Source organism: Lissotriton helveticus, chromosome 5_1 (genome assembly GCF_964261635.1).
Source record: "Lissotriton helveticus chromosome 5_1, aLisHel1.1, whole genome shotgun sequence".
Lineage (NCBI taxonomy): Eukaryota > Metazoa > Chordata > Amphibia > Caudata > Salamandridae > Lissotriton > Lissotriton helveticus.
The window spans coordinates 380386351-380398922 of record NC_136065.1 but is presented as its reverse complement, the minus strand read 5'-3'; the positions used below and the strand labels follow the sequence as shown (position 1 = coordinate 380398922).

At 53.3% G+C, this 12572-nt stretch overlaps 1 protein-coding gene across 1 annotated transcript in view; it reads left to right on the top strand.

Annotated features, from left to right (window-relative positions):
* LOC144752477 (taste receptor type 1 member 1-like) overlaps positions 1 to 12572 on the top strand; it is a 91337-nt gene that overhangs the window by 29380 nt on the left and 49385 nt on the right. The window lies entirely within an intron of this gene.

Here is a 12572-nt window from a genome sequence, read left to right as displayed (position 1 = left end):
AGTACATGCCTTCTTGCTTCGCCAGCGTGCACACATAGTATTCCTGCAGGAATCCCACCTAACGCAGTCCGAGGCGCACACGTTACGGAAAAAATGGAGAGGAACCATCTTTTCCACTACGTACTCTGCCTTCTCCAGGGGGGCCACGATATGGGTGAGATACGGTGCCCCTTTCGTAGAACTGGAGAGGAGGGTGGATGAACAGGGACGCTACATACTAGTAAAGGGCACACTAGATGGTACAATGGTGGTCTTGGGTAGCATCTACGCCCCGAACTTTGAACAGGACAGATTTCTCACAACCGTCGACCGGGCCCTGGCAGACTGGATAGATATCCCCTGGATCCTGGGGGGTGACTGGAACATGATACTAGATGTGGACCTGGACAGATCACACCCCCCCACCTCCAGGCGACAGGGGTACATAAACTGTCTGACACATTTAGGACATGGATTCAGGGATGGGGCGTGAGGGATGTATGGCGTATGCTACACCCGGAACACAAAGAATATTCGTACTACTCCCCGTTGCATAACCTACATACCCGACTAGATAGATTCCTCTGCACCAACTCCTTACTGGCAAAATGTACGTCCTCAGACTATCTCACCAAAACCTTTTCGGACCATAGGCCGCAAACACTAGACCTACACTGGGGTAGGATACCCTCACCGGTCCCCACCTGGAGACTCAACCCCTCCCTACTTGAAGACTGCCCGTTCCGCGCACACCTTGCCGACACATTAACCAATTACTTTAAGGAAAATTGGGACTCTACGTCCTCGAGCTCGGTTACTACCATGGGACGCAATGAAGGCTGTGCTCAGGGGCGCTGCGATAGGCAGACTGGTGGGAGCCAGACAGGAAATTCATGGCAAACTATGTGACGTGGAGGACTGCTTGAAAAAGCTTGAGACTGAGGTAGGGATTGACCCAGAGCGCAGGGGCGACTTACAATTGTGTAATATAGAGCATGCAGAAGCCCTAGAAACCTTACGGGTCATAGATTATGGGGACTATCTGAGACGACAGCAGGCGGAGGCGGATAGATCCGGTGCACTGCTAGCTCGTCTTATCCGAGACGTCCCTGAGGTCCCGGTAATCACGAGCATCCGGGATGGAACAGGCAGACATGTGCACACACAACTGGAAATCAACACTGTGCTCAAGACCCATCTGGAGGTACTCTATGCTCCTCCCCTGCAGATACTAGAGATGACATGTTAGATTTCCTAGGAGACTTGACATTTCCGACCCTGACCCACGAAATTCAGACGGCCCTAGCCAGACCCATATCGCAACAGGAAATAAAAGTAGCTATCCACACACTTAATCGGGGTAAGACTCCGGGCATGGATGGGCTGCCGGGGGAGTTCTACCAAACCTACTCCGAGACTCTGGTACCCATCTTAGAACAAATTTACAAAACTGCTTTTGAGGTTGGCCATCTACCGGTCACAACCATGCAGGCCTTGGTGATATCCATTCCGCAACCCGGCGCAGACACCCTTGACGTGAACAACTATAGACCCCTCTCCATGCTCTCCTCGGAGTATAAAATACTCAGCAAAGCTATTGCCTTATGAATACAAGCCCATCTCCCTGGCCTGATCCACACTGACCAATGTGGCTTCCTCCCAGAGAGAAGCACCTCTCAAAATACGCGACGACTACACGCCCTTATGACGACCACCCCACAAGAACTGCCGCACGCGGGCTGCATAGCCCTAGATCTCCGACAGGCGTTTGATTCCCTGACATGGGACTTTATGTTTTAAGTTCTAGGCCGATTCGGCTTCCCGGATGCCCTGATAAAATGGATTTGGCTGTTATACACGAACCCAACGGCTAGAGCACGAACTGGCGGATACACCTCGGACAGTTATGACGTTCACAGGGGCATCCGACAGGGATGCCCGCTGTCGCCATTGCTGTTCGTACTTACATTAGAGCCCCTAGCGATTGCACTCCGAAGTTGGGCAGCGGAGACGGGCATACCAGTTGGGGATACCCATAACTTGATCTCCATATATGCCGACGATATACTGGTGTTCCTCCGTAATTTGCAGGGTGATCATTCCCAACTAGCGACCATCTTTGAACGATTTGAGAAAATCTCTGGCCTGGCCATAAACCCAAGTAAATCCCTGGGCTTCTTTTTCCGGGAAGGACAGCAGCCTACCCATGTACAGTTTGGACCCTATGAGATCCAGGTAGCGCCCACCAAGTTCAAATATCTTGGTATCAACGTATATCGGAGTCCCGAAGACCAGATTGAGGGTAATGTGCGGAGAGCAATTAATGGCCTTCGAGGTAGCATGAACTTTTGGACATCCCTACCCCTCTCTGTAATGGACCGGGTGGCGATCTCAAAGATGGTCCTGCTCCCCCGGATACTGTACTACTTCGTAAACTTGCCGGTGCTACTCCCACAACAAATTTTTACCACGCTGAACACGCTACTAATCAATCTCATATGGGGGTCAGGAAGACGGCATATCAGCCTCAAGAAATTACAACTGAATACCAGACAAGGGGGTCTGGGAGTACCAGACCTGCGTAGCTACTTCTACGCAAGCCAACTCCAATGGTTGACACGCTGGGTGGCGGGTAGGAACCTACATGAGATTGCTTATACAGCAGACAGACTGGCACGCGGAGATCTTCACTCCCTTTTACTGCCTGCTGCCAAGATCCCCAGAGACTGCCACCCCCTCCTACACGTAGCTCTGAGATGTTGGCAAAAAGCACTGTTGTACACGGCGGGGATCACCCCCTACGCAGACAACATTCCCCTTCTAGGACTCCCAACGCCACAAGGGAACCTGTCACGACGCAGATTGCAACCCTGGACGGCGGCCGGCGTGGACAGGGTAGGAAACCTGTTTGGGGACGACACTTTACTGGATCATGCCTCTTTCGCACAATACACAGGTGCCCCACAACAACTGTACCTCCTACACGCCTCGGTGACCTCCTATGTGAGACGCACCTGGGCCCCACAACGCACTAAACCAGTCCAGCACAAATTGGTTCATCTCCTCCATTATATGGGAACGGGTGGACACCTAGTACGATGGCTCTATGTGGGCATTAGAGAACATGCAGCTCTGCCCCTTACCACCCTTAGGGAGATTTGGGCTACGGATACAGGGGAGGCCATAACAGATGAGGAATGGAAGTTTATCATGGGTCATCATAGGAGGGTGTCCAGAAATGTTAAATTCAAATTTATACAAGCCATGGTTCTACATAGAGCATATCTCACCCCCCAAAGGCTCCACAGGATATTCCCTGCCACCCCCCACAACTGCCCTAGATGTCAGGAGGACGAGGCAAACATTCTCCACATGTTATGGACATGCCCGAGAATACGCAACTACTGGGGGACGATCAGAAATATACTATACTCTGTAACAGCCCTGCAGATCCCCGAAGGGGCGCTACCCTGCCTGATAGGCTATAGGAAGAGAACTAAGACCTGTAAGGCACAACTGAAATTTCTGGACTTAGCCCTCTTGTTGGCACTTAGAGTTCTCACTATGAGGTGGAAGTCACCCAGATCCCCAAATGTAGAAATGTGGCGGTCAGATGTGTTGAAATGGGGCAAAGCGGAAGCTGCAGCGCTGCGTAGAGAGGAAGAGAAGGGCCTTCGTAAATTTCCTGTTGCGCAGGAATGGAACCAAATACTGATAGAGTTGGAAGATGTAGACCTAGAGATGTCACAGTGATATTCAGTCTGTTGTGTGCCAGACCCATGGACTTTCCGCACATACGGATAAATAGACAAGATGTATTAATTAACCAGGCCTGACGATTGTAATACTCTCTGAGAAAAACTAAAAGCTAATATATCCCAATTAAGGAGTGTGTACAAAGGAATAGCCGGGAGACGGGGTGGGGGGAGGGAAGGGTTTGAGGGACAGTTTATGGGCAGACGATACTGCAATTTGATTGTTACTGCTTATTGATGTGATGAAACAATATCTGGGAAAAATGTAAGACGTGATGAACAATCGGATACGGAAATAATATGCCTAAGTTAAGTTAAAGAAAAAGGAAAAGACTGATGCAATGTAACCTGTATACATGTAACTTGTAATAACTGTCACAGTCATGAATAAAAAGTAAAAAAAAAAAAAAAAGAAATCGGACTCCTTGATCTCTTTTCATCAACTGTTTTCTGCTTATAAGTTGGTCACAATTCAGGAGGGACCACAATTTATACAGTCTTTAGTTCAGAATGAACAACACTGGGTTGTTTTAATCAGATTCCGTTTTAATTTCTTACCATTATTGACGGGTTACCCTGAAATGTTGTTATACACTGGTGGCTCCCCCCTCGCCCCCCCATCCCCAGCCACTGCAATGGTGTCTCCCCCCAATCAAATTTACATTTCCTGGCCATATTGTTTCTGCAACAATTGCATAACCCTCAAGTATATAGTGAAAGGGTTTCTTTTTTATGGCAGAGTTTAAACATTCTAAATTGTGCTATGATATTTGTATGTATTATTCTGAAGTGTCTTTTCAATCGTATCCTCTTTTTAAGTTTTTTTTAGCTATAAGGATACATTTTTTTAATGATGTGTCGTATGATTTGCTGCTATATTTATGTATGTCCTTTTTTATGTTACTGATAAGTATTGAATAAAACTTTCTGACTGACTGACAATTTATAAATATAATGTAATTGCAGAAAACTATATCAATATTGTTTTCTCTGCATGTGGAGTAGAGAAAGAAGTTCTCCAGTGGATCTTATAGAAAGTCTCCCTTTCCCTCTGTATTTTCTTCATAAATTTAGATTGAAGCTAGTCAAAGACTTTCAGTACCACTTTTCATTTTGCCGGACTACTTTCCCATTGTTTTATAGCAAATTGTATAGGATAGCAAGTGCAACTACGAGATTATACTCAGTCCCAGGCACTTACTGTTTTTGTGAGCCTGACAAGCAGGAGCCGCAGCAACAGACAGGCCCCATCACACTCAGCAGCCTGGCTGCAGGTCTCCATGGCAGCATAAACTTCATGAGACAGTGTATGAACTACTTAACACCTTCCATGCTTCCGTCGACCAACGGCCGCCGCGAGCACTACCTCCGTAGTGCTGCGCACGTCTGTTGGCCGACACGGCCCGCCCACTCATTAAAACCGTCGCACCGCGGCGGAATTTGCGCTGCAGTTAAGCGGTTAAATGAATGCAGGATCTAACAGAAAATATATACTTCCTTAAACAAGAACACAGGTAGCCATTAGACAGAAAGTGTCCGGCTGCACAACAACAAGCAACAACTGTTGCTACTCTTGAAATATGCAATGGAAACATAAAAAAAATACCAGATAACGTCAGATATATAAGTGTTAGCAATGCACTCTAGGGGAAATAAGTTTGTTTGCTTTAAATTATGCAGTGTTCCTGCGTGTAATGCGTTGAAAGTCATGCTCCGTTTGCATGACATTCGTGCAGAAACTACAGTGTTTTTGGTGCTCCTGAAAACACATTTTACTCATTGAATACTTTCCTTTGAACTACCTCTGCAAAGACACTAGAACGTCAACCCCAATTTGAAACTCAGGGCTTCAAAGCAGCGTGTAGTGCCTGGAAGTTAGTCAAATGAGCTATGTATCAGGGCTTTTAGTTTTACATAAGCCTGCAAGTGCAACACTGCTATACAGATCTCCTCACTGTACTGGGACGCTGTGGTATGGGCACTGTTTCAGCCTGTCGCTTGGCGATTAGTGGTGCTGTTACAAATAAAAAGACAATGAAGTGGCAGTTAGCTTTCGCTAACTCCAAGTGCTGTGCAAGAAAGTGTTCTCTTACAGCCGCAAGAGTAGTGTTTCTAATCATATTACACTGACAGTGCATCTGCTGGTGAGATGCACATTTTGCTAGTGTTTAAACCAAATCTTCCATGACACCCGAAAATTGCTAGTAATTTGACAGGTGTGCATTGTTTAAAATATATTACCTGATTTGGTGCTAAATTGAAGTGAATATTTTTTTGTCTTTTTCACTGTGTTTTTCAGTAGGAGAAAGACACAGCTGATCTACATTCCTTCCTTTAGGCGGCTGTCTGTGCTTCCAACCAAGGTGTTACCGATTCTATTTGTGAGCCTTTGACACGTAGACATCCGCGGTCCATGCAGGTAAGAGTGTTGAGGCTGCACGGGGGCGGGGAATTTGAGGGACGATGTCGAGGGAAATTACATTATTTATTTAATTTTCCCTTTGCATCGTCCCTTGAAATCCCCACCACTCGGCCCCACCGCGCCACTGCAGTTACCTGCACGGACCGTGGCTGCATGCAAATGCCCCTGCCCTGTCAGTGAGCTGCTGATTGCTCTTTCAGAGTGCCAGGCCCAGCTGTAGCGCAGGGAGAGTCTCCCCCTATAGGTCTCACAGCATGTGCCTCAGCGTTTTCGCACTACTCCTGACACAGTAAGTTCAGTCTAAGATTAGCTGTGGCCCTGCCATCGAACCTGGCTCAGTATTAACTTCCGGGGCTGGATCCCCCTATAGTCCACCCCTGCCTCACTGCCCGTTAAACTTGCATTGGAGCAGAATTCGAAAATCACAACTTTCCCATGAAAAGAATGTGATTTTCGCACGTACATAATTAAGCAGTCTACGCATGTGCGCTGTGTCGGTGTCAGGGCCTTCAAGGTTTCAAGGCTGGGCACTCACCACGTCCTCTGACGTTTCGGGTCACCGAGTTTTTATCACCCTAATTACGAGTACCTCGGTGGAAACAATGCCGGGCCCCGGGGGAAGCACAGTCGCAGACTAGTCTTCCCCCGGGGTCTTTCGCGCATGATAGGACAGGCAGGGGAAGGGGAGGAGTTAGGGGGTCGGTATATAGGCGCAGGGGAGGAAGGGAACTTCCTCTTCCTGCGCCTGGCACCATCGGGAGGGAAAAGAAAGGAGAGGTTAGTGTAGGGATAGTGTTAGGGTGTTTTGTGCAGCAGAGTAGTGTCCTGGGCCTGTTGCTGTAGCGTCGGGTGGCTGTCTCACGGCAGCCGGTTTCCAGTCACGCCGTAAGCGTGAGCTTTGGCACGATGTCGGGCGTCTCGGCCGACGAGGTCCGGGCGGCCTTGTTGTTGCTGGCCAGGGCCGGCCGTGAGGACTTGCTCCAGCCGGGTGTGTTGGGTCAGGCTTGGGTGGGGGCCACGAGGGGGACACGCGCGGCCTCGGCGGGGGTCAGCGCAGCTGTACTAGCGTGTCAGGACGACGAGCCTGACACGCGGGAGCACGAGCTGGAGCGGAGGGGGGGTGGAGCGCCCGGAGGCTCGGCGAGGGGCGGGAAACGTAAGAGCCTGCCCCCGCGAGCCTTCCCACCGCTCGATTTTGTGCCGTGGGCCTCGGGAGCTGCGGTGGGGGGTGCAGTCCACTCGGGCCATGTGCTCACACAGTGTGTGGTGGAGGAGGGGGAGTGGGTCGGGGTGAGAGGCAGGTTTTGGCACCTGGGTTGTCCGGGGATGACGGTGGGGTGCCCGGGGTCACTGGGAAAGGGGGACAGCCGGAGGACCTCTCGGCCGGGAGGGCCTGCGGGGAGGGGACTGTGTCGGCGGCTGGAGAGCGGGGGGCTGATGCCCCCCTCGACCTGTCCGTCAGTTCCAGGGTGCCCACTCCTGCCCTGGTTGGGCGGGGGTCGGCTGGGGCCCCTGAGGGCCCAGGTGGGTCGGTGGTGCCTGTTCCCCTGGGCGATGGGAGGGGCTGGTCCCTGGGTCCTGTCCAGATGGGTTTTGCCCCCCAGGGGGCCGAGTTCTTTGGCTACTGCCCGCCCCCGCCCCCTATAGTCTGGGGCTCTATGTCATGGGAGGACAGGGCCAGACAGGAGCGGGTTATGGAGCAGATCCGGGAGGCGAGATGGGCAGAGCAGTCTGGGGCCGGGGTGGGGGCGGTGTGGAGCCATGAGATTGAGGGGCCCCCTACCCCGACCTCTGAGGAGGAAAGGGAGGTGGAACGGGAGGAAGAGCAGAGGCGAGTCAGGGCCAAGACGGCGGTGGTGGCCTCTTCCACCCCCCGAGGAGTGCCGGCAGGTGTAGGGACGGCCAGGACGGCTTTGAGGCCCGATGGTGCTGGGGCCCGCTCAGGTTGGAGCGACCTGAGGGGAGGGTGGGGATCCAAGCCGGCGGCTGTCGGCAGAGCCCGGGGGTGCCTGGCGGGGCGCAAGACGGCTCCAAAACGCAGGACTGAAGCAGCAGGGCAGTCTGCGGCGGCTGTCCCTCCACCGAGGGCTCGGGCTCCTGCGGCGCGTGGTGTGCCTGGAGTGCGTGGCTGGGGGGGTGTGCAGAAGGGTGTGAAGAGGGCGGTGAAAGAGGTTGAGAGTGTGCGTTTGAATCCGGAACCGGTGCTTGAGCTGGACTATGGTGATGAGAGTGATGAGTTGGAAGATGGGGAGGTGCGGGATGACGCAGCGGGCTTTGGGGGCGCTGCGGACAACGGCGACATTGGTGTTTTACAGGCCCCGGTGGTGACGAAGACCAAAGTTGGGACGGCGGCGGTCCAGGTGGCGGCGCCCCGAGGACGGCCGGTGGAACGGACCTCAGCACTCACAGGTGAGGGTTCCTGGTGGGCTGCCTGGGAGGAGGGTTCCCGGGGGGGGGGGGCGTAAGAGGACCTGTAGGTCGGTGGGAGTGGGAGACGGGTCGGTCCGGGAGCCGGCGACGCCATCGGGCGGTCCACTTGAGGATGGTGAGAAGGTGGACGGTAAGTCGGTGACTACGGGGGTACAGACGGATAAGGGGGACGGTAAGGACGAAAAAGGGGTGAAGGTCCCGAAGAAAATGCCGTACATGGGGTTGGCGATGCCATTAGGCTCACATCTCTCTGAGAAACTCAGGGCGCGGATTTGGAGGCACGAATTCGTGGATGTGTTTAAGTTGCTCCATAGGGAGGTGCAAGCTAAGGAGGGATCGAAGGAGGAAGAGTGGGAGCTGACTAGACGCCCCAGGGTACCTGTGACAATGGAGAACTGGACTTCAGCGTTCTTGATTTATGCTAGTATCTACTGTGAAAAGTATCTGGACAGGGCGATTGCATTGTTCAAGTACATGGACATCATTCGCAAGGCTCAGATGCAGTTTGGGGGATTTGCTTGGCTGAGTTATGACGAGGAGTTTAGGGCCAGGGTCAGTGCGAATCCGGAGAAGAGCTGGGGGGAGGTGGATCAGGAACTTTGGGTGCAGTGGATGGCGTCCACGCACTCCACTGCTTCCACACACACAGCTAGCGGCTTGCCGGTAGTGTATCGGTCCTTTCCGCCGCGTCCCGCCCAAGGTGGGGCGGGAGGTGGCGCAGTGCCCAGCACCATCGTTTCGGGTCAACAGACTAAGCCGGGAGGATATTCCACAGGGGCCTGTTGGAGCTACAATAAGGGGTACTGTTCCAGGTACCCCTGTAAGTTCAAGCATGAGTGCTCGAAATGCGGCGGAAAACATGCTCTCACTCAGTGTCTCACACTTGCCACGCCGTCGGAACAGTGGAGGAACGCACGAGGGCGGGGCCACCCTGGTCAGAAGGGCGCCTACACCGGTTAGGGCGGAGGCGATGGCCCCGTGGCTCTCGTGCTACCCGGATCAGGAGGCGGCGGCGCGGCTTTTCTGGGGTTTCACGGAGGGTTTCCGGGTGGGCTATCAGGGCCCCAGGGAGCGACGTTGGGCCGACAACTTGCGATCTGCAAAGGAGTTGCCTGATGTGGTGGGCGCTAAGCTGAGGAAGGAGGTTGAGGAAGGAAGGGTGGCTGGCCCGTTTACTGACTGGCCTTTGGACGATCTGATCATCTCTCCGTTGGGTGTGGTACCGAAGAAGGAGGAAGGGGAGTTTAGGATGATACACCATTTGTTGTGGCCGGAGGGGCAGTCAGTGAACGATTTCATTGCAGAGGAAGATTCTAGGGTGCTCTATGCGTCGGTGGACGATGCGATCCGTCTGGTGAGGGTGTGTGGTTCTGGGGCTGAGTTGGCGAAATGTGACATCAAGTCAGCCTTCCGTCTGCTGCCCATTCATCCGGCGGATTTCTCGCTCTTAGAAATGCAGTTCGGAGGGGCCATCTACGTGGACAAAGTTTTGCCCATGGGGTGCGCCATCTCCTGCGCGCTGTTTGAGCTATTTAGCACTTTCCTGCAGTGGGCCATGGTGAGAGTCAGTGGGTGCCGTGAAGTCACCCACTACTTGGATGATTTCCTCTTCCTGGGGAGGGCGGATTCCCGGGATTGCGGCAGGGCCCTGTCGCGATTCCAAGAACTGGCCCTTCATTTCGGTGTGCCTCTGGCTCCGGAAAAGACGGCTGGTCCCAGCTGTTGCTTGACATTCCTGGGTATCGAGCTGGACTCAGTACAGTGGCTAGCGAGCCTTCCCGCGGCCAAGGTGGCGGAAATCCTGGCTTGTTTGGAATGGGCGGTTGAAGAAAAGCGGATCCCTTTGAGGGCGGTTCAGAAACTCCTTGGTTTCCTTAACTTTGCTTGTAGAGTGGTGAGAGCAGGGCGGACGTTCTGTAGGCGGCTCGGCATGGCCATGTCGGGGGCAGTACTCCCACATCACAGAGTCAGGGTTTCCATGGGAGTGCGCGCTGATTTACGGACCTGGATTGCGTTCCTGACGGAGTTCAATGGTGTGCCCCTGGAATTTGACGAGGAGAGGGCGGTCTGGCAATGCCAAATTTTCTCTGATGCGGCTGGGTCAGCGGGGTTTGGTGTTTTCTGGGACGGGAGGTGGTGCGTGGAGAGCTGGCCGGCTCACTGGCTCAAACAGGGAAGGAGCATTGCTTTCTTGGAATTTTTTCCTCTGCTGGTGGCCTTGGAGGTGTGGGGGGGGGGAATTCAGGAACAGATCAGTGCTTTTCCATGTGAACAACATGACGGTGGTGGACCTGGTGAATCGTCAGAGGGCGAGGGACATGAGAGTGCTGCGTCTGTTGCGGAGGTTCATGTTGGCTTGTCTGCGGTTGAATGTGGTGTTTCGAGCGAAGCATGTCCCTGGGGCGAATAATGACATTGCGGATGCTTTGTCTCGTTCACAGTGGCAGCGGTTCCGGCACCTGGCGCCAGGAGCGGATGCGTGCAAGACCGAGCTGCCGGCCGGCATCTGGGCCTTGGGGGAGTGAGGATGATTGGCCTGGTGGAGGGGTCTGTTGCAGAAACGACAAGGAGGACGTATCGCTTGGCATGGTCTGAATTCAGTGCTTTCATGGGTTGGGGGCAGGATGGTGTTTGTGTGGAGTCAGTGGTGGAGCAGGGACTGAGACATTTTGTGCTGGACTGTATTGACAGGGGCTTGACTGCGACTACGATTTCGGGTAAATTGGCGGGGATATCCTTTTACTGTGCTTTGTTTCTGGGTTTTGATCCGACCAAAGATGTGATTGTGAGCAGGATGTTGCGGGGTTGGGGTAGGGAATGCAGGAGTGGGGGGGGTAGGCTGCGGGAGGCGGTTACTTTTGAGTTGTTGGTCCGGCTGGTTGTGGTGTTGCCGGAATGTTGTTATGACCTGGTTGAGGTTGGCCTTTTCCGTTTGTGCATGGTGTGGATATTTTTTGGGGCGTTCAGGGTGTCTGAGCTGCTGGGTACGAGGAGCATGGCTGGCAGGTTGTTTGAAGAAATTCGGGTGGACGGTGGTCGCCTGGGTATTTGGTTGCGGTGCTCGAAGACTGATCAGTTGGGCAGAGGTAAATGGGTATGGCTGAATGAGACGGAGGGCGGGCCGGTGTGCCCTGTGTTTGAATGGCGGACTTTCCTGGGGACGGCGAGTGTGGCGCGTGGGGAAATCTTTTGTCACGCTTCAGGCGCGAGGTTGACGGCGGGCCAATTGTTGGCGGTGTTGCGCGAGGCTTTGCGGCGATTGGGGCTGGATGCGTCTGGTTTCGGGACTCACTCCTTTAGAATTGGGGCTGCGACAGCTGCGGCCCGGTTGGGGTGGTCTTGGGACAGGATTCGGCGGATTGGGCGCTGGAAGTCCCGTTGTTGTGAGAGGTATGTGAGGAAATGAGATGGTCCCAGGTAGGGTGTTGGTTGTTTCATGGTTGTTGTTTCTTGTTCTAACATCTTTTTCTTCGTAGGTTGCGTGGGTGGACCGGGAAAAAAGACGGTGACATGGATTGTTGGGCACTCCTTCGTGCATTGGGCATCCAAATATGCTGAGCGACAGGTTTACGGCCGTAACCTGGGACTGAAAGGACACTTGCACGAGGTACAATGGTGGGGCAAGGGCAGCATGCGATGGGGGGCACTACTGCCGTTGCTCGCGAAGATGGTCCCGCAGAGGGGATGCCCTGATTTGCTGATAATACATCTTGGTGAAAATGACCTGGTGCAGCTGTCTGGTTTGGCGCTTTTACAGCTCATGCAGAGGGATCTGGAGGTACTGAAATCTAGGCTTGCGGGGACCTGCATTGCCTGGACTGAGTTAGTCCCCAGGAAAGTGTGGAGAGGGGCGATGAAACATGGGGCGATCGAAAAGGCACGACGGAAGCTCAACAGGGCAATGAGACTATACTGTGCTGACAAGGATATTAAAGTGATTGCTCATGGAGGGATTCGACTGGAGGAACCTTTGGCTTTTAGGGACG